At 48.3% G+C, this 22666-nt stretch overlaps 1 long non-coding RNA gene across 1 annotated transcript in view; it reads left to right on the top strand.

The window, feature by feature from the left end:
* The first annotated feature begins 1946 nt into the window (after positions 1-1946).
* The window catches only part of LOC126947314 (uncharacterized), a 32989-nt gene continuing 12269 nt past the window's right edge, over positions 1947-22666 (top strand). Inside the window, exon 1 of the long non-coding RNA XR_007723016.1 lies at positions 1947-4301. This is a non-coding gene — a long non-coding RNA (uncharacterized LOC126947314). The remainder of the gene's footprint in view (positions 4302-22666) is intronic.

Below are 22666 nucleotides of genomic sequence, written 5' to 3'. Positions count from 1 at the left end.
AGCCACACCATGTCAGGCTTCCCATTCTTCTGCATGTGCTTGGCAAATGCTTCTGTCATTTGTTTTGGTTTTTGTTGATACATAATATATGTACATATTTTCAGAGTGCATGTGATATCTTGATTCATCCCTATATTGATCAAATCTGGGTACTTGGGATGTCTTTCACTTGAAATACTTTCTTTTCCTTGTGCTGGTAATGTTCAAGTTATTCTCTCCTAGCTGTTTTGAAATACACAGTAGATGACCCACTGCCATCCCCCTGCTGATTTATCAATAGTAGGTCTTGTGCTCCCGTTAGGCTGTGTGTTTGTGCCTGTTACCAGCCTCTGCCCATCCTGCTTATGATTGGGCTCTGCTGGGCCCTGTTGGCCACCTACTCTTGGCCTCCATGAGATCTGCTCTCAGCTCCTGCTTATGAGTGAGAACATGCGCCGTTTCTTTGCCTGGCTCATTTGCTTAACGTAATGTCCTCCAGCTCCATCCATGCTGTCGCGGATGACAGGGCTCTCCGCTGTGTGGTGGAGTATTGCTCCTGTGTATGTTCAGGCCACATTCCCTTCATCCCCTGTTGATGGGCACTCAGGTGATTTCGGACCTTGGCTGCTGTGGATGGTGCTGCATTGAAGCCGGGAGCAGTCACTGGCTTTATACTCAGGGGACGTGAGCCACTTTGATGTTCTCAAGCAGCCTATCCCCAAAATCCTCCGTGGAATGCCGCATTCCTTTGTGCCCATGGCTTCCACTAGGATGAACCGCTGGGAAGGGGCTTTGAGTGAATGCTTGGGTTTCTGTCTTTAACTGGTACCTGACTGCACTGACCAAGCAGGGGTCCCAGTGACCCTGGACACTGCCTCACATAAGGTCCAAAGATGCAGTTAGGTTCTTTTTTTAACTTTAAAAAAAAAAAAAAAAAAAAGCTTTTGACCTGGTTAAGCTATAGCATTATCAGTGTTTTTCATATTGGAAAGATGTATATTTTATTTTCTAAGAAGGAAAAAAATCCTGTTAAAGACTCTAACCACAGATTAAATCATGTCAAGGAAAGAGGTACTATTTTGGGGGAAAATCACCCCTTCATGTCAAAGATGAAGGAGATTACTTACATAGTTTGAGTTAATTATGAAATCTTAAGTGGTTTTGAGAAGACAAACTGTGGATGCTGCAAGACATGAGACTGAGGCTGATTTAATGTTAGTCAGCCCTGATAGAATGTGGCTATTATTGAAAGCTTGCTCCAGTATTGCTTGATAGATTGTAAGTTAATGTAAAGATCTGTTTGATGCTTTTATTTTACAAAATATTGAGAAAAAGTTTGACAGCCAAGGAACAGCCTTCAACCAATTTCTATCACCAGAAAAATTTGTCCTGTTAATTCCAGAATTTACTTTTGGAAAGTTCCTCTCGGCAGAGCAGAGGTATTGGTGGTTGAATGGTGACTTGAATTTAGGTGAAGACCGTTAAATATTTCATAGTCATGTTTGTCTTGGTGGTTTTAGCAATTTTATATTATATTTAGAACTGCGAGTCAAACCAAATGTGTTCTTTTGCTTTTGTGATACTCCTTTGTTTGTATGACTATATGGTATAAAGAATGATAAAATGTGTATAGGTTATTTTTTCTGTGTAGATATTAGGATTTTTAGGGGAACAAATTAATCATTCTAATAGACATTGTGCTGTATGTTGGGTCCTTTGTATATTGAATCAGTATAATGAGGACCACTTGAAAGTATGTTTCTATACAAGATCTTTTATATATTGACTTGTGTTATACAAAATCCTTCATCCTCTAAGACTAAGCAATGGGTTGGAGGAGAGGTTTAATCCCCCATTAGGTCTATTCCAAATGCCCAGAATTGAATGCAAGTAACAATTATGCTTTTGAAGTGGGGTGTGTGTGTGTGTGTGGGGGGGGGTGGACTCCTTTTTAGGTCATGGGACAGAGGTAAACCAAAGATCAGATTTGCTGATGAACATTTGTGCATATTCTAGTGGAGAAGTCATATGACTTGACTGCACTTGCGTACTCTGATTTTGGTTTCGTTAGTGTCCATAGCCACAAGCCTCAGCCGCCTCTGGGAACCACACTGAGGGGCTGTGGTGAGGGTTATTACAGAGTCGTGTGTCTTAGTGAATGGCACAAATGGCCTTGTGGGCCTACTTTGGGTTTGCTTGAACCTGTAGATTGTTAAACTAATTTTAGTTTAACATTTTGAGGATTATAAATTGTGATTCTTGTCTAAGAAGATGTTTCGATTGTCTCTGAAGACAGGAGCCACAATACAGATGGTCCCTGGCTCACAATGGTTACATTTGTGAGTTGATTTTTTTTTTTCAACCTTGTGATGGTGTGAACTAGTCACACTCAGTGAATTGTTCGACCCGAGATGGGCTGCCTCTGGATGAACCCGTTGTAAGTTGAAACTATTATGTCAAATGCACTTTCTATTTAGGATATTTTCAGCTTACACTGGGTTTATTGGAACAGTTTCATCCCATGGTAAGTCAGGGAGCATATGTGCTCATAAAAGTAGAGACGATCTCATAGATACCATGAGATATAATGTCTCTGATGTTATCGAGATACGATGAAAACAATCAAGTGGGACTTGGAAGCCTTGGAGGGACTCACATGGGTGGCTCCTGGAATGCAAACGTGGGCGCCACTGGCTTGTGGATGTGAGGTCTGTGCCTTCTGTTTAGTCCAGTGGGTTATCGGCTGCTCTCCAGGGCAGAGAGGTCCGGTGTTCCTGTGTTTAGGTGTTTGAGCTGCCTTAAGAGGCTAGGTCAGTTCTCACTGGTGTCTTCAGGGCTTTAGGCCTTCGGAACAAGCGGGAGGAAGCACGACTTTGGAGAGCTTTGGAAATCTCAACGGACTTCAGGGCCATCCCCTTGGCAGGAGAGAGCCCCACTGGAGGCGAGCAGGGTGCCCTGCAGGCCTGTGCAGGGCCCAGGAATGTACGGACGTTGTGAGGGCCACAGGACACAGATCGGTCTTGGTTCACAACTGGTGTGATGGCCACGCAGCATTTCTGGCAGGTATATGAGTGCGGGGACTTGGGTTTTGGGGTGTGTGTCCTGGTTGCCTAGTTGCTTGGAAGACCCCTATTCAGACCCCAGCCTGAGTCACCGTGACAGGCCTCCCGTTTCACAGGCCACAAGGAAGCCGTGGGGTCAATCACTGGACGCCCACCAGATGTCAGATGTGCGTGTGTATCTTCCCTGGTCTCGGGATGGGTCTTGTTTTGAGGTTATAGTAAACGTTCTTTAAGAGCAGTTTTTGGATTTTTTATGTTTGCGAGGAGGCAGCAGGGAGAGCTTGAGCAGTGAGATCCCCTTCCCAACCAATGCGATTTCAGATCACAGTAGGTAATTACGGCAGTGGAGCTGCAAGATCACCTTCCCAACCAATGAGAATTCAGATCACAGCAGGTAATTAGGGCAGTGGGGCGGGTGGCAGAACCCTGAACTGTGGCTGTTTCTGGTGTCTTGCCCCCGCGGACAGAGCGTGCTGGGGCCTCCGTGGTCCTCTGTGGGGTGGGTGGAGCGCATGAGCCGGGTGCTGCTGGGCCGTGGCTGGCTCCCCAGCCCGGGGTTTGTGCAGGACTCCTCCTGAAGACAATTTGGAACCCAGAAAGCAGCACTGAGGAGAACGGGTTTGTGCGTTTCTGGATCCTTGGTGCTTCCCAGTCTCAGACGCTGCGCAGACTCTGAGGGGTCTCACCAGGGAGACTTGCACAGTCGGCCCCGGGGTGGAGTGGGGCTGCAGCGGGTCTTGCAGGAGCTGGAAGGTGGGGGTGAGTGTCTCTCACAGGACCTTTCAAATGGGCCCAGCAGGATGCATCTGTGGAAATGGTGCCACCTAATGCTGGGCTGTGGCCAGCAGGACCTGAAAGGCTACAGCGGGCTGTGTTTCTGCTCTCTTGAGAGTCTCTGCACAGTTTTCCTTGGTTTTTGTCTGTTTGGAGGACGCTTCCCCTTTTCTTGGGCTTACCTAGCCTTCTGAGCGTTCTTGTTAAGTATGACAAAACCATGAGAAGGCATTTTTATGGCATAATTATGTTATCCTGGTGGCTGGGTAAATGACCTGCAAATGCGGGTGACTCAGTAGCTCTGAGGGTGTTCAATATCCAAGACAGAGGTGGGAAGGAAATGTTCAGGCAGGCGTCAGAGGATCTGTTCTCTGCTTTACACTGGGGCCCTGGTTCCCTGACAGTCTTCACACTCCATCCAAAATGGGGATAATGAAGTCTCACGGATTCGGCGTCAGCTGAGAGCTGCCTCCAGCACAGTCTTGTGTGAGTAACAGTTTATATGTTTGGTGCGAAGGGCGGGCGTCATTTGATCTTATTTGTGGTGGTGCTTATTGGTGGCTTTTTCCTAAGGAATTTAGACTTTATTAGCTTTGGCAAGGGAATCCTGAGTGATAAATTGGAAGAATGTTTCAGGAAATTCTGGAACCTGCAGTGAATCTGGATGAAATTGAGATTTGGATTCTCATGATTTCCTAATGCTACCCCGAAACCCAGTAGTTGAGACAGTCGTAGAGCTTCAATTGTGCTGCCCCAGTTCCCCATTTTAAAAGGAACACGTTGCTTTCATCTAGAATGTTCTGAGCTCTGAGTGCTGCCGGCGGAGTGACCAGCTCTCTGCATCAGAGGGGAAGCCAGGGCTGCGCTCACGACGTCGCAGCAGCTGGGAGCTGACCCTGGACCTCAGGCATGTGTGCTGCTGACCATTTTCTGTAAACTCCAAGGGTGCAGTGGTCTCCTTGGCGCTTTACAGTCTTCTGAAGCTTTTGATGTGTCTGCACCTTACAGATTTTTCCGAAGTAGACGGCCTTTTCCCACACCCTTGTGCTGAGTTTTGTCAGAGGCTGGTGTGTGGGAAGCACCACATCCACATTCTGTCAGGGAAGACTCTGGTGCCCAACTGAGGTCAGAGTGGAAATTTGTTTTTCCTTCCCTCCAGTCTGGTCCAGCTGCTCCCTGCTTGGCCAGAAGAAAATCATGCTTATCCAAGTCGTAGGCAAACCCCCTAAGTCAAACATTTGTCTTTTTTCTTTAATATACTCATTTAGTTTATATGTGAATGATAGATAGAGAAATGTCTTTTTAGGGGAAAATTAATTTCTTTAATCACAGAGAACTTTTTGGATTAAAAACTGCAATCAAGAGGCTATTTTGTAATAAGATCTAGTTAAATACTACAGTTGAAAGCTCCTTGTATTAGATCTTAAACTTGGGCCCGGTGTGTTTGTCAGCACGCTCGTGCTCATGAGGCCAGGCTCAGCTATGAACTACAGGCACGGTACATACTTTCTGGTTGCTTTTTTGAAAGTCTTACTGCTTGGCCTCTCTGACTCAAATGTTGAGTTACATTGATTCTGTTCAGAATGATCATCCTTCTATCTAGGGTCCAGTCATCTTCCTCTTCTTTGTCTCCTACAGTACTGTGTATTTAATAGTCAAATATTTTATAGGTTATATGGGTGACTGATCTGTTCATTAGGAAAACAATGCCAATTTTTACATCATTATAATGGACTTATTAAATGATTATGTTAGTATAATGAAGTTTACATGGCAAAAGAGGCTTTGCAGATGTGACTGTAACGGACAGTGAGATGGGGGAGGACCCTGGGTTGTCCAGGAGTGGTCCAGTGTCCTCACATGTGCCTTGATGAGAGGGAGTATGAGAGTCTGCCTCAGGAGGAGACCTGAGGATGAGATAGGGGCCAGAGGGCTGTGGGGCTGAGGGCAGGGGTGGGGCAGGGGCCGGAGGGGCATGGGGACAAGGGTGGGGCAGAGGCCGGACGGGGGTGCAGGGCTGAGGCCGGGGCAGTGGTCGGAGGGGTGTGGGGCTGTGAGCCAAGCTGCATGGTGGCCTCTATGAATTGGGAGACTCCAGGCAGGAACACAACCTACTGACCCCTTGGCTTCAGCCCTGGGACTCCTGACTTCCAGGGCTGAGAGGAGGTTTGCATTTGTGGTAATTTGTTGCAGCAGCAATAGGAAGTTAATGCATTGTATCTGTTCTTCACCTCCAAACCTTTGAAAAGTAACCGTGTTGTATCGGCCTTTTGTGTGCCCTAAATTCTAATGAGATGGTTTGTAGGAAATAATGGACACAAACGATGGCAGAACAGAAAGGTGGACAGAAGCAGTGTCTTCTGTGGTTCTGTAGTTTGGGTCTGTGAAGTTAGATTTCGGTCAGAGTGTGTGGTCTTGTTCAGCGTATACCTGGAATACTTGTTCAGAGCTCCTGGGGGAGTGGTCTTTAACACTGTTAGGATTAAAGCTTCAAGCACATCAGGGACAGAGTTCCTGAGTCAGTGTTAGGTGACCTTCAAGTAAGAGTTGGCGTGTAGAATCTGCCCACTTTACTAGTATGAAGCAGCAAAATCTTTCTTTTTTTTTTTTTTTTTTTTTTTTTTTTTTTTGAGCTGGAGTTTCATTCTGTCACCCAGCCTGGAGTACAGTGGCGCGGTCTTGGCTCACTGCAACCTCCGCCGCCTGTGCTCAAGTGATTCTCCTGCCTCAGCCTCCAAATTGCATGATTTATTTTCCTGTTTTATATACTTAGTATATGAAAACTCTGCAAACTTTATTAATACAAATGACATGCCAGAACTTATGAGAATCCAGCATTTTCCCATGCAAATTAGTAGTGATGTGGAATTCTGGGCTGGTTTGGTTTTATAAGACGTAGCGGTGGATTCTTTGCCTAATTTCTGCGGAGCTAACAATTGTTAATCACCCAGCACTCTTACCTCCCCCAACAGCTCAGGTGAGGGGTGCTACCCCCGCTGTCGTGTTGACAGGTGGGAGACTGAGGCTTAGATGAGCAGGTGACATGTTACTGTCCAAACCCACCCACCCTGTAGTTTCCTGCCATGGCTCAGTTATCTTCCTGCAAGAAAGGATAGATGCCCTGATGCTGGGTAGAATTCTTTGGGAACCCCTTTCCATCCTCCAGGGAGTTCTTGCTTTACGGTGGTGGCTCACGGGGAGGCCTCTGGCCCACTGAGAATGTGATTCATGTTGTAACATGACTGTCTCTCTGTCCGGCTGCTGTCGATTGGGTGATTTGTAAACAGACATTTATTGCTCACAGTTCTGGAGGCTGGGAGGTCCAAGGTCAAGGCACTTGCAGATCTGCTGCCCCAGGACCTGTGGCTCACAGATGGCAGCATCTCGCCGGGTCTCGCGTGGCAGCAGGCGTCTCCTCGGGCCTCATGTGGTGGAGGAGCAGGAGGGCTCCTTCAGGCCTCCCAACAAGGACACCAACCCCAGTTCTGAGAGCGGGGCCTCCCAAAGACCCTCCCCACCTCTTAGTTTCCAATCACTACTGCATCAGAGCCACAGCTTCTCATCTGCATTTGCTGCAGGAGGAAGATGCAGGTGCCTGTGCAAGTTGGGGTTCGGTGCAAGAAGTGGAGACTCTCTGGGAGTTTTAGCAGGAGGAACCTAAGGGCTTTGAGAACTGACACCTTAGGACTGTAGTTTTCTTCAGACTGTTAAAACCTTGGTGTGTGACAATACTGAACATTGCCTGAGCCTTGTGATCCTGTAAAACTGATGGTTAAGACATTCCCCCTCCCCACAACTGCGCCCCCACTTTGTTTACTGCAAGAAGCCCCTTCCCATGTGGCTTAGGCTGACTTTCAGATGACCATTTACCGAGGACAGGGCGAGACACAGGCCTTCAAATCCCCCTTCTCTGCCTTATAAGTGATTAGCTAAACTGCCTGTTCCCACTGATCAATCAGAACAAAACACTTGTTAGCCAAATCTTGGTTCCTCCTCTTCTCTCCTTACCCGAGCCTGAGGCCCCTCTGAGGAAACCTCTGATCCCCAATCAGCCACCCCTTGGCTTCCCCAATCGCTTCCTCCTGGCCTTGTTTCCCCTTCCCTGTGAAGGAGGGAACAGTTCTGGCTGCTCTGAGATGCCGGCAGGCCTGCCGTTGGAGCAGTGGGCACCTCCCACCTTGAAATGGTTCTTCGTGGTGCAGTTGCGCCTAGGGGGGTGGACTTGTCTTTGACTGTTGCCTTCCACAGAGGACGGTTAGGGTGGGCAGGAAAGAATTCTCTGCTACAAGTCTGCATTCCAGGCTGTTTCCAGAAGTGGGAATTCTCATGCCCTGCAGTCTGGGAATGGATTTCTAGTGTCCCAGCTTCAGGTGGAGTTGAAATTGAGTGAGGCAGCCCAGCACACATCTGGAACCAGGAACTAGAGCCGTTTTTAAAGTGGCAGTTTCTCCGTAAGATTACCAAAAAAATGCACTCGGCACGTTTCTTTCTTTCTCCTATGCATTTGGCCTTCTAAAATGGGAATGGTGGTTTTTTTGAAGCATGGATAGAGTTTTAAATTTTGGGTATTGTAAACCTTAATGTAGCTTCTTAAAATGTTTGCCTGATTATCTGGAGATTTACTAAACCTTTGGAGTGGTAATAAGTTGATCTATATGACTCTGCTTTCTATGATGCAATGAAAGTAGTATAATTAAAACCTCTGCAGTTGGGTGCAGCAGGCGATTGGCCAAAACAAATTCTGCCTTTTGGTTTTCTTGAACCAAACAAGGGAGTAGAGTGTAGGCTGAAGTGGCAAATTCATTTCAGAGCACGCCAGAGCCATCAACGATTGAGCAGCCTTCTCAGGTGAACGTGTAACGTGCCGTGAGTCTTGACAAGCCTGCCTACTGATGTGTGCACGTGACACCATGGAGCCACACCTAGGAAGATGTGGTTTCTGTAAGAAGCTTTGGAAATCCAAAGTTCAACTTAATTATCCGACTTTGTTACAGAAAAAGCTTTGACCAAGATGACCAAAGACCTGATTGTCTCATGGTCGAGACGTGGTTGTAAAATTGCCCTTACTTGGTGCCCATCAGTGTTGGTCCACAGTGATACTCCTCCCACCTCACTGAATAGTTTGGAGACTGAAATGAGACTGTGAACATCTCCTTAAGGTGAAAAGGGCTCTGGGGCATCCGGGAATATCCGCACACCCGTGACCATTCCCCTTTAAGGTGGAAAGGATGGCTGGGTCATGCGGGAGCATCCGCACATCTGTGGCTGTCCTCTTTAAGGTGGAAAGGGCTGCTGGGGTGCCCAGCAATATCTGCACACCCGTGGCCATTGTGGCTGTCCCCCTTTCTGCTCAGTCACCTCTGGGTTCCCGCATTCAGGCTTTGGGACACTCATGAGCAGCTCATCCCCCTGGGCTGGTGAGGATGTAGTGGGAGTTTGTTCTGAGGCTCTGTCACCGTCTGCCCTGTCATGAGCTGGGCAAGGCAGCGGCAGTGACCCCGGAGGAGTCTGGTCAGTGAGGGCTCCGGCAGGAAGTGCCGAGGCTTGAGGTGGCTCTGCCAGTCGTAACCAAATGTCTTTCCTCTTATTTCCACGATTCCTTCTAGTTCTGCGCCATGCACTGCAGAGTCTCTGTGTGTCTATAAATACACATTAATTACGATACAGGTGTCTCTTTCCCCTCTGGGGCTGGGCCTAGGTGTGTGAAGTGCAAGACCCCCTTACTGCTGGATGCCCATCAGCACGAGGCACTGCCTGCCCTGCTGACGAATGCCTACAGCGAGTCCTGGAAGCTCCCTCCTGAGCACCTGGCCCTGGGAGACAGATGAGCTCCCCTTGCCCCGCCCTGAGCAGAGACTGGGGAGGCGGCGGCAGTACTGTCCCCCATGGTGCATCCTGGGAGCATGGAGGAAAAGTCTGTTCATGCTTAAAACAGCCCATCCTCTCAAAAGAAGGGTGACAACCACATTTACATCTGGAATCTTATAAAAGGGCCCGTCTCTTTGAGAGAAGAACTTGGCATGTGTGTGTGTACCTCTTTTTTTTTTTTTTTTTTTTTTTTTTTTTTTTTTTTTTTTTTTTTTTTTTTTTAAAGACAGTCTCCCTCTGTCGCCCAGGCTGGAGTGCAGTGGTGTGATCTCAGCTCACTGCAAGCTCCGCCTCCCGGGTTCACACCATTCTCCTGCCTCAGCCTCCCTCCCGGGTAGCTGGGACTACAGGCGCCCGCCACTATGCCTGGCTAATTTTTTGTACTTTTAGTAGAGACGGGATTTCACTGTGTTAGCCAGGATGGTCTCGATCTCCTGACCTCGTGATCCGCCCGCCTCGGCCTCCCAAAGTGCTGGGATTACAGGTGTGAGCCACTGCCCCGGGCCATATGTGTGTACTTCTTTACAAGTCTTGCCCGACCTTTGCATTTAAAAATTATTGAAAAACTTAATGTAACTGACAAGAACTTTATATGTTTCCCCAAGTAAAAATTTGGAAAAGTTAAGTGAACCCATAATGGATTTATTTCTGAGTCCCACACTTGGGTTTTAAAGGTGGGCAAAACATCTCTCAGTTCTTCAGCCTGATTTCCGTGGAATCGTGAAGGAAACGTGCTGAAGTTGCCACGCGGATTTTGTTATGTGGCAGTGACAAGTGGGGCTGGTCATGAAACAACTGGAGCGATCCCTGTCCTTTCTGTGCTCCTGTTGGACACTAGGCACGTGCTTGGGTGTTTTCTGTGTGTATGGACAAGATTAGGATAGAATTTCCGGATGATCCACACGGTGGTATCTTCTCCCTTTTCTGTTATAACGTGTCTTCTGCTGCTTCTACATAGACCAAGTATTTCTCTCTTGCCTGTCTACATAAACGCTGTTTAACAAAAACTGTATTGTAGACATGTGAAGCAGAATTCCACATTATAAAGCAGATAGAGATGACTGAATATACTGTTTTGTGGAAGGAAGGTTTAAAATGATTTTTAGCTTTTCCCTGAAAGAGGGAATAATTTTAAGTTTTTCCCTGAAATAGGGAAGAATGAAATGGGAAAATAAATTTTTCCATTTAATTGTTAGATTATATTTAATTATTTGTTAGATTATTCATGTATTGCAAGGGAAAAAGGAACTAGATCACCCCATGTATCCAAGTGAAAATTTAAAGGGTATGGGCAAATTCGTTTGAACTCCTTTAAATTTTTTTTTTTTTTTTTTTTTTTTTTTTTTTTTGGACAGTCTCACTCTGTTTCCCAGGCTGGGTGCAGTAGTGCAATGACAGCTCACTGCAACCCCATCCTTCAACCCCAGGCTCAAGTGATTCTCCTGCCTCAACCTCTCCAACTGCTGGGATTTACAGGCATGAACCACCACACACAGCTTATCACCTCTTGGAGACTAACTTTGAGTTTGGGCATTCAGTGAACTATATTTTGGTTAATTCCCAAAGTTTCTCACTGTTTATCTTTAATTTGCTAAAAATCTAAATGTATTGTGAAATGGATTAGATTTCCTTAGCATTCACGGATTCCCTGTTAATGGGGCAGAGACGCAGAAGGCGTTCGGACATCATCAGGGTTGCAGTTGAGTGCTTGCCCCGTACACACTGGAGCTCTGGGCTCTGTGGCCCCACGGGGGTCCTCTGTCCACTGAGGGGGCCGGGTTACCTGGAAAGTCCCTCCAGCCTCTGCGATTTTGCCCTTTTCAGGTTAACATCTCCTCGTTGTCCTGGACAGCATTGCCTTTCGTTCACTGACCCACGAGTGAACAGCTGGCCAGTGGCCAGGGCTGCTTCCTTCAGCTGGGAGGTGGTGATGTGATTTCACTTCCGTGGAGCTTGGTTCTTGGTGTATTAGGGGTTCAGTTGTATCTTGATTTTTAATCTGCACCTCTGAATTGCTCTTTTGATTGCAAAGAGATTGCTTGCTGGATTTGTTTCTGAATATTTCGTGGATAACAGGAGAACTTTGCTTATCTGTGTGTTCCTTTAATGTGTTTTTGCTGGGCATGTAAATGGGTGTCTTAGCCCTTAGCCCACTTTCTGTGTGTGGTGGATTCATTCTAATCATTTATGTGAAGTCTCTCTTCTATTAAGGCCAGAGGACGTGGGGTGCTGTCTCCCTAAACTAGGGGGAAATGGCATTGTTCTGCCCTCCTCGCTGGGAACGCTGGGGTTTCCAGGTCTCTGGACTTGGCTCCCACACTGGGAGAGTGGCTGTGGCTTCTGGAGCTCGTTTTGTGTGGGACCGACTCCTTCACTGGCTTTATTTGCCGCCGTCTTTGCTACTTTATGAGAAGGGATGAGGGAGTTGGGCCCGGGGGCGAGGCCTGTGCCTGAAAGGCTCCATGCAGAAACTCCTGGTGGGAAGGATGTTCCCTGAGGGCAGCTTGGAGTCTTTTGCTACTTTTAATAGAGAAGTAACTATTCACACGGTTCTATTCTGCTAGTGATGTTTCAAAATAATTGGTGTAGAGTTACGAAGACGTCCGAGACACCCATGATCCACTCCGGGCCAGTGCCGGGCATTGTGCTGAGATGCCTTCAGACCACATTCAGATGCCAAAGATTCTTGCTTGGTTATTCTCAAACTTATGAGAATCTAAAATACGGGCCACGGTGTGGGTTTTCTCTTGAGCCCCCGTGCCTTTGCTTTGTATTTTGGGAATGAATGACTTCATCAAGGGGAAAGAATTTGAGGAAGGAGCCTCTGAAGCTAGGAGGGGGTGGGGAGGGGCGGGGGCAGAGGGAAAAGGAGTTGTAGGGGGAGGAGCCAGGCTGGGGCTGGGGCGTCTCCCCATGATGCTCCCCCACCCCTGGCGCGAGGCCCCAGGGAGGGACTGACTTTCCCACAGGAAATGTGTATGATTGCGTGTCTGTTTTGTGGGTTGGCCATTTGGATTGAGGGAATGTCCGTGTTGTGATTCTTTATTGATTCGAAGGTTGAAAAGGTTTGTGCTCAATACAGGGGTCTCTTAGTGCGATGGGAAACGTGATCACAGCCACCTTCGGGGTGGGAAGGGTCCTCAGTGGTGGCCGGTGCTGGCCTTCACCTCCCTGGGTGAGCTGCCTTCAGAGTGGGAAGGGAGGTCCTCCGTGGTGGCCGGTGCCAGCAGGCCTTAGCCTCCCTGGGTGAACTGCCCTCAGGGTGGGAAGGGAGGTCCTCAGTGGTGGCCGCTGCCGGCCTTCGCCTCCCCGGGTGAGTGCTGCCCCATCCCCGGCGTCTCCGACTCCTTGCCTGGCACCTTCCTCGTTGGAGGCCGTGATCCATCAACCTTGTCCACGCGTATCCTGCAGACTAGTGCTGACTGCAGGTCCAGGGGTGGTCAGAGGAGGCCAGAGGAGGCCCTCGTGATGCAAAGCTAAACACTGAATGAATGCGCTGCTGAGTGCATGAGCCACGTCAGCCCAAGAGTCCGGGTAGGAGGGAACCGCGGGGTGGAGGGAAGACTGGACAGATGGATGCTTTCCTCGGCCCCTGGGGGCATGGCCAGGTCCATGCTCAGACCCTCCTGGTTTCTCCCATAATTCCATAAATAGCAAGGGAAGGACTCGGGGCACCCAGGGACCTCATGGGTATAAGCTGTGTCCTCGCGTGGCCCCAGCTGTGGCCAGTGACGTTATTCTCTTTAATCTCAGGCTTATTTTGTATAAAAACACAAAGGGACAGAAGTAGTTCAAGGGCCTCTAAAGACTTACGTAATTGCTAATAGGCCTACTTTTATGATTTCTTATGTATTAAGAGCAAATCATGAAACAAACTCATTTCTGTTTGAAGAAATCTTTACTGATCTCTTTTTTGTGGAAAGCAACATTGATTCTTTTGATTCTTTGCTTAGTGAGAGCGTTAGTGCCCTCCTGCCCAGCGCCGCTGTCCTCGGCACACACCTCTGTCCACTGGTCTCCGTTCATCTTTCCGTTTAGAATTGTAGGAGGGGCGCTGGGATCTTAGGGCTATGAAAGAAACTCTGAAGACCACTTGTTTTAGGGGCAGCTTTTAGTCAGGGCTCTCCAGAGAGACAGCCAGCCGCGTGTGCGTGTGTCTCCAGGGGAAGGCTTGCTGCAGGGGCTACGGAGTCCAAGAAGTCCCAGGACCCACAGCCTGCAAGCTAGAGTCCTGGGACGGTGTGGCTTGAAGACTTGAGGAGTAGAGGGTGCAGATCCCACCTGGGTCTGAGGAGCTGAGACCCAGGAGCACGGGTGGCAAAAGACGGATGTCACTGGCCCATCAGCCAGACAGGTGGAGTGAGCCCAGTCTTCCCTGCCTTGCTGTTTTACTCGAGCCCCGGGTGGATAGGGTGGTGCCCCCAACACCGGCGAGGATGGGTCTCCACTCAGTCCAGAGGCAAACATGCATCTCACACAGAAATAATGCAGAACCAGCCATCTGGGCACCCAAGGCACGCTCAGGTTGAGGCACAAAACGAACGCTGCGCGTGGCCCTGACGTCTGCGTGTTCGCATCACTCCACGCGCATTGCTCGGTCATCGCCTCGGTGAGTTTGTAAGCTCGTGCGGTTCTGGGGGTCTTTGCCCCGGGTGGTGGTGGTGACAGGCTCCCCACTGCCCCAGCTCAGGTGTGGAAGGTGATGCCACCAACGGGTCCTTATTTCTCAGACACTTGAGCGGGAGCTCTGTGCAGCCAGTTCCACCTGCAGCAGCATCTGTGTTCCCTACGCCGATTCCATTCGCAGTGTGTGCCTGCCTTCTGTTGGGGTGCAGCCTTCCTTCAGGGAGGAACTGTGTCCTGTTCGCCTATGTCTCCTGTGGTGTATCTCATGGCTGAATAAGTAGCTATAGGATACCTCGGTGGCTGAATGATAGGTTCATTGGAAGGAAAACTTTACACTTTTTTTTCTTTTTGAGATGATGTTACACACTCAACGCCCAGGCTGAAGTGCAATGGTATGATCTCGGCTCATTGCAACCTCTCCCTTCTGGGTTCAAGTGATTCTCCTCCCTCAGCCTCCCAAGTAGCTGGGGTTACAGGCGTCTGCCACCATGCCTGGCTAATTTTAGTATTTTCATTAGAGACGGGGTTTCACCATGATGGCCAGGCTGGTCTTAAACCCTTGACCTCAGGTGATGCACCCACCTCGGCCACCCAAAGTGCTGGGATTATGGCCATGAGCCGCTGCACCCAGCAACTTAATACCGTTTTTGTTTTTGTTTTTTTTTTTCATAATGGGCTTGTGAAACTGCTTACATCAATGTTTATTTTTAAAAATGTTATCTGTGACCTTTCAGCTTTTCATAGCACTTCTCATGTGAATATTTTAAAAAGCCCTTTCATTGTGGGGGAGAAGGAGTTATTCCTTTCAGCAGAGAGATATGGAGGAACAGGCCCTAGTGGGTCTGAGCACAGGCAGTCACCCCAGCCTTGGTGCTTGCTTAGGTCTGTTCTCCATTCACCGTAGCAGCGTCCACTCTCATTGTCAGCTTGTAAAAATCAGCTTCTTCCTCTTATCAGAATGAACAGTTAGTTTGTTAACCGTCACGTTAAGGTATCGAGAATGATGGCTTTCAGGCCTCAGATATGACACAAGTAGTAAATGCAGCTGACCCTGAACGACATGGGTTTTGAGCTTCGAAGGATCACTTCTGTTAATTTTTTTTTCCAACCTAACCCTTACTGAGAAAACCTGGCTTTGTGGAGGGCCGACGTTTCCTACATGCGGTTCCATAGGGTGGCCGCGGGTCCTGTGGATACGTAGATTTGGGTAAACTCGGGGAGTGTTCTGGAATCCATGTCCCTGTGTATACAGAGGGACAACTGCAGCTTTTTAAAAGTTTGTGTCCTGCCTTGTCCTAAAAAGGCTCCAAGGTGGATGCAAAATTATTTCATTCTTTTGGTTTCCTTGGTGGGATATTGATGTTTATTCTTCAGTGTCTAAAATCCTGAGTGAAAAGAGTTGGTGCTTCAGGAACAAAGCCAGTCTGGAAACACATACTGAGATATCCACCTTTTCTTCATGGTTTCACAAAAGGTCATGATCATATTTTATTCGGTTGAACCGTAGCAAACTGCCAATATTTGCTCTTTTTGGCCTACAAAATGGCAAGTTCGTACAATATTAAAAGCAAAGCCTTCCTGGATGGGGAGAATAGGAATCGGTAAAAACCTGAAGTTGTCTGTCATGGCCTGTGAGTCACAGGTAAATAAACCTGTGTGAGGGGACGTTGGCTGTACAGTATTTTCTTCTGTTTTGAGACTGTCGGAAAAAGGTCAGTTCTATTCTGTTGGGTCCCTGTACCTCACCTTTGCTGCAGAGGGGACTTGCCATTACACTTCATGTCCCCAGTGCCCAGGAGGCTGATGCCACATAGAAGACCTGTAGGTCGGTGAACGTGAACAGGCATCGGACATGCTGTGCACCTTGGGACGCATCTGAGAAGTGTGTGCTTGCAGCAGGTCTGGGGTGAGGGCGTGTTCCATCTCCTCTCCCTTGTCTGGCTTTGCAGGCCTTTGAAGTTGGTCCTGGAAAGTGAAATTAGTTAATGCTGATGAGCTCGAGGTCAAAGCCGGAATCAGGCTCATCATTTCCTGCAGTGTTCACAGCAGCAGGTTGTAAACTCGACATGACCTGAACCCAGAGAGTCGAGGTTCCGCCCTGCTTTGTGACTCGGTTGTGTGTGGTCTTGACAAAGTGAACATGGGTTTTCTTGATTCTGAGGGGGCCGAAGAGACCCGCTCTTCACTAGGGGTGTGAAGCATTGGACCTTCCCATCAGGAGGCAGCAGGGACTCGAGAAAGCCCCACATGCCCTCCAGTTCCCTTATGTTGAAATGGTTTGTACTGGGCCATGCTGGGTCATTTTGGGAGGTAAGTGGGGCGTTCACATGGGGGTATACACTATTCTTGGTGTCAGGTGCGAGAGTTGAATTTGTAGAAGCTGTACAGATAGGAAAGGGCCTGGCAGGGAGTGCTGTTTACACGTAACCAATTTAACGAGAGGTCTGCGCTCTCCCTGGGTCCTCGTGTGACCGGTGTCTCCCAGTCTGCAACGGGATGTTCACGTGACTCGGCGCCATCGTCCCACTCTGTAGATGTCTGAGGATCTGTGCGCGGCTGCTCTGTTAGAGTGAGTTGTGATAATGAACTGAGAAACAGTGAACAAACCCTGAATTGGTTAGCACTGGTTCCACGGCCACTTCTGCCATGGTTGGAGTCATTCATATTAAAGTGTGCTGGACTCCTACGCAGAGCTCTGAATTCCAGAGACCCTTTAACTCGGCAGCTAACCAGCTGTTGCCTTCAGAAGACATTTGAGTCCCCTTTACCTGCCAGGGTGACCCTGGGAGTTTGAAGATGAGTGAGACAAGCCCTCCCCGTCTTGTGGATTTTACTGTCCAGAGGGGGAGACAGATGTGGATGGTGAAGGAGGCCCTATCAGAGGTCAGCACACATCGGTTTTATTTCTTCAGCACTTACTGTGTTCAGGCGGTGTCCCGGGCCATGTGCAGAGCATCTGGGGACCCTGCCCATGGCATCCCAGGCACAGTTAGCATCTGCGCCATCTTCATACTTGGCCTGAGTTTTGGGGGAAGTACCGAGGACGGCTTCTGTCTTTTCCGGAGAGGGTTGGAAGTCAGGGCAGCCCTCCACAAGGAGATGATCGCCAGCTGATTCCTCAAGAAAGAGAGGTGGTCCCCACATGGGCGGAGCAGGGCAGCATGCACAGACCTGGCTGTGGGGTCTGGGGCAGGTGCATCTGAGTGGGGTCTGCTGGGACACAGCAGGGGTGAGGTGTGAAGGCAGTTGGAATTTACAGGATAAATTATCACTAAGGCGATGCTGGGTTAACAGATAAAATCGGGACTCTCTGGGGTAAACTTGGACTTAAGGTTATCCTGGGCATGGGTGTTTTCAGGCTCTGAAGGCAGAGATTTAGGAAATTAGGGCAGAGCTGAGCCCCAGACGAGGATGAAGACCACCCTTGGGGGGATGTTGAATGAGACAGGGGTGGAAACCCAGTGAATGTCTTGGGGTCAGTCCAGCAGGAAGGCAGCAGAGGACACCAGTGCCCTCAAAGGCCCTGTGGAGCCTGCCTCTCAAAGTGCTGGGATTTTACAGGCATGAGCCACTGCTCCCTGCCTGCTGTTCCCAGTCCCGTATTTTTTTTTTTTTATTTTTTTTTTTATTTTTTTTTTTGAGACGGAGTCTCGCTCTTACAGGCATGAGCCACTGCTCCCTGATGATACTAGTAAAATTTCTAAGCAGCTCTCTCTGATACCCACTCCCGTATTTTTTTGTTTTTAAACCAGGTTTATTGCTGTATTTTTTCCAAGAAAACTAAACAGTTACCTGTTTGAAGTACAAATAACACCTGTTTAAAAACCAAAAATGTCAATTTGCACAGAAGTTTCCAAATACCCAGCTGGTTTGAGCCTTGCAGTGTCACTACCTGCTCTTAAATTTCTACACGATGTATAGATAGCGAGGCAGGGACAGCTCGTACATCTTCAGGTTTCGATTCTACTATCTTGGACTATATTTTCATTTATTTTGGCACACCTGTGGGTGTGGGGAGCAATGCCAGGTATTTATTTTGAAGCTTGTCAAAGGAACAGTTGGGAAGATGTTCACATTTTCAGAATTTTCATAGTAATAGTTATAATTTACAAAGTATTTAAAATTGTGTAGTCATCATTTTGCTTTTTGCTAGATGTGCCCCTAAACAGGGTTGCTAGCTATAATTCTACGTCACAGGATTCAGAACAGTACCCTTTTGGAGCAGATGCCTGTAATCGAGGAATTCCGCCTAGTCAGTTCACTTTTAGCGTATTTAAAAGATTTTCTTTATCCTGGTTGGCACCTGGGGCTATAGTTTGTTTTCACTGCTATGGAATATTCCATGATGGAAACAGTAATTCATCTGTTTTTGATATCGGTGGACATCCGGATTATTTTGGGAGAGTGTGTATGTCTATTCAGCCTTCATTTTTTCAGGATTTTTTGTAGAAGATAATGTAACAGTGTAACATCCTCTGCTACGGAGCCAACACGAACCCTGATTACAGCCACACAGACTCTCACACAGACTCTCATGCCTTGTTACAAGTACACAGAACCAGTTTCTTAAGTTGAAACCCAGTAGCAGATCCTGAAGTCATGTGAACGTGTCCTCCGATCTTACACTTGGAATTCACTTTTTATTACTATGTCTGCTAATTAGGAAGCATATCAATTATACAGAAATCTGAGAATGTATAATTATACGTTTATAACAGAAAAAAGCTTATTTAATATCCCGGAACACATGGCTATGTTTTTCCCTCATGCCCCACCACTGTTTTCTTTGCTTGAAATGTGAAATGACACTTGAATACAGTTTTCCAGTGACTGTTAGACTGACATAGTTCTTCAGAGACAGCGCATGTAAAGCACATGGAGAATTTCTGTTTGTGGAATGTGATTTCCCGGTCGCCTCATTCAGGCTGCCGCTGCCTTCCCCTCTGGCCCCCTGCACCGTGGGACGTCTGAGAAGGTCCCTGTTTCATCCTCTGGAAGTTCTGAAAAGGAAGGAGGAGAGGAGGGCGTCTCACGCTTAAAGTGAACTGACCAGGCGGAATTCTTTGATTACAGGCATCTGCTCCAAAAGGGTACTGTTCTGAATCCTGTGATGTAGAATTATAGCTAGCAACCCTGTTGAGGGGCACATCTAGAAAAAAGCAAAATAATGACTACACAATTTTAAATTCTTTGTAAATTATAACTATTACTATGAAAATTCTAAAAATGTGAACATCTTCCCAACTGTTCCTTTGACAAGCTTCAAAATAATATCCCCTTTGTGTTGGTCCTTCAAGCTTTTATTTGGAGTCTCGGCTGCCTTAGTGGTTCCTGCCTTTATGTCCCTAGCTCGTGGCTTCATCCTTGTGTCTAACTCACAGGCAGACAGATGGATAGGAAAGTTGTGTTCAGCCAACAGCTTGATCATACTCTCAAGGCTCAAATCGACTGGGTATTTGGAGACTTCTGTGCAAATTGGCATTTTTGGTTTTTAAATATGGTGTCTTATTTGTACTTCAAATGGGTAACTGGTTCTCTTGGAAAAGATAGCCATAAAGCTGGTTTAAAAAAAAAATGGGAGTGGGTGTGAGAGAGTGGCTTAGAAATTACACCAGTAATGGCAGGGCGTGGATGCTTATGCCTGTAATTCCAGCACTTTGAGAGGATGAGGCAGGTGGCTCACCTGAGATCAGGAGTTGGAGACCAGCCTGGCCAACATGGTGAAACCCCGTCTGTACTGAAAATACGAAAATTAGCCAGGCACGGTGACGGGGACCTGTAATCCCAGCTACTTGGGGGGCTGAGGCAGGAGAATCACTTGTACCCGGGAGGCAGAGGTTGCAGTGAGCCGAGATCACGCCACTGCACTCCACCCTGGGGCGACAGAACAAACTCTATCTCAAAAAAAAAAAAAAAAAAAAAAAAAAAAACACCCCGGTAATGGAAACCTGACTGCGTCATCTGTGATGGAGATAGCGGATTATTTCACTTTTAGTGACAGGATGAATTGGATATGTTTGCAGTATTGATCTTGACAAGTGAAATGGTCAGAACCAAATGTGCCCCCCAGCTTGGGCCTCGCGGTTGGCAGAAGACTCTGGCGGGCAACAGACTGGAGACTCGGAGACCGAGGGGAGAATTCTCACCCCCTGACGCTGTTGCAGTCACTGCTTCTGGACTCCTGCTGGAGTGAGCGGCCCCTTCGCCTTGCAGGTTTTGGAGACCTTAGGACCTGCCCCTCCTGGCACACCTGTGGGTGTGGCGAGCAGTGCCAGGGCTGAGGCACAGGTGCTGAGCCCGGAACGTGGGACGGGAGAGGCTGCACACACCGGGCGGCAGGCATCTGCTCCAGCAGCCGGGGTTTCCGCAAAGGGGCGGGGCGATGGTTTTCTTCCTTGAATTTGGGTGGGGAGGGTGTCCTGGGGTACTGTGTCTGCACTTGTGTTGCTCTGAGGTCAAGGTGTGGCCCCGAGTCCCTGTCCCTCTGCCAAAGTGAGGGTTTGCCCATTTTCAGGTCAGATTTCCCTTGGGTCCGGGCCTCTAGGAGTGGGGGGCATCGAAGGGGGCGTGAGCATGGTGGACACGCGTCGGCCTCTTCCTCTCCCCCTCCCCCCAGCTCCTGGGCTGTGTGTGAAGAGCTGCCCATCGGAATCGCCCTCCTGCCTGGTGTTTCATTCACCAGAAATCGTTCTCACTGTGGACTCTTGACTCAAATGTAATCCAGGAATGGAACGTGCTGTTGCTGGATGCCACACACAGCATCGGGAGCCGAGTTGGGGATTATATGATCTTACCCCACACCTTAAAAGTGAAGATTATCATTGTCAGGCCTCTGAGCCCAAGCCAAGCCATCGCATCCCCTGTGATTTGCACGTATATGCCCAGATGGCTTGAAGTAACTGAAGAATCACAAAAGAAGTGCAAATGCCCTGCCTGGACTTAACTGATGACATTCCACCACAAAAGAAGTGAAAATGGCCGGTCCTTGCCTTAAGCAATGATATTATTTTGTGAAATTCCTTTTCGTGGCTCACCCTGCCTCAAAAAGCTCCCCCACTGAGCACCTTGTGACCCCCACTGCTGCCCGCCAGAGAAAAACCCCCTTTGACTAATTTTCCTTTACCTATCCAAATCCTATAAAACGGCCCCACCCTTACCTCCCTTCGCTGACTCTTTTCAGACTCAGCCCGCCTGCACCCAGGTGAAATAGCCGTGTTGCTCACACAAAGCCTGTTTGGTGGTCTCTTCACACGGGCTCGCATGACAATAGTTAAGGAGATACTGAAGTCTTTGCCAGCTCCAAGAGCTTTTTCAGTTTGTGTCGGGCCATTTTAGGCAGAAGGAAAAGCTTGCTTAGAGAATCTTACAGAAATGTTTGGTGCAGCGCCATTAATTCATGGAATAAATGTGTAACTTTCTGTGGTGGCCCTCTGGAAAGAGATGCACTTTGAGTGCACCCTGGCCTGCTCGCTGCAAGAATCGGCCGTGTCACCCCGCTTTCCGTGGGTCTGCAGGTGGCCGTGGAAGGGAAGATGATCAGGAATGCTGGTGACAGTTACCGGTGCGTGTTGATGTGTGCTGCTTTCTACAGGTGAGAACATTTCTCTTGAATAAACATCGCATCAGCATGATGACTGCAAGATATTTGAGTCTCATTCAATAGTGTTTCTGAGTTTCTTCTGTTTTTAATCTGCTTTCTAGCACTAGGCAAGTGAAGACATGGAAAGTAAAAACCCATCGAACTTGTAGAGACGTAGTGTTGTGTAGGAGCAGACTGTAGCCTCTGGCTCTGTTTCAAGATTGTAGGAAACTCTTAGCTGGCATGGTCAGGGTGTAAATTATCTTGTTTAATCGAAATGTAAATGAGTCAAAGCTGGTGCCTGCATTGTTGATGAAATATCAGATTTTAAAGGAACATGTCGATATGCCATAAGATACCAGCAAAGTTCCTTGCTGAGGTTCGGCACAGGTTCGGAGGAGCTGGGCCTTACTTGTCACCAGGGTCGTCTCTGGGAGCAGATGCTCAGTGTGGGCAATAGTCACTTAGCCTTTCCAGAGCCGAGGAACAGCTCGCTGTGGTGTTTTTAGAACCTGTATTTTGAGTCAGTTTGTCCCACTTGACTCGAAGTTGCTGCGCAGTTTCAGACCTTTGCCTCGCACCGTGCGCTCGTTTTCTTTTTCCCTGATAACTGCCTCGGTTGCCCCCGGCCTGACATTCGAGCCTCGTCGTTCACGGACACAAGCTCCGTGGTGGGGCCCAGGCCGCGACTCCGGCTTGCACAGTTCTGTGCCTGTCACCGTGGTTTATCACATCACTCCCAGGATCTCCCGTTTACAGGAAGAGTGTCCCTTTCCTG

The sequence above is a fragment of the Macaca thibetana genome, unplaced genomic scaffold, assembly GCF_024542745.1.
Source record: "Macaca thibetana thibetana isolate TM-01 unplaced genomic scaffold, ASM2454274v1 unplaced_scaffolds119, whole genome shotgun sequence".
NCBI lineage: Eukaryota > Metazoa > Chordata > Mammalia > Primates > Cercopithecidae > Macaca > Macaca thibetana.
The sequence above is the reverse complement of the archived record's forward strand: the minus strand, read 5'-3'. Positions and strand labels throughout refer to the sequence as shown.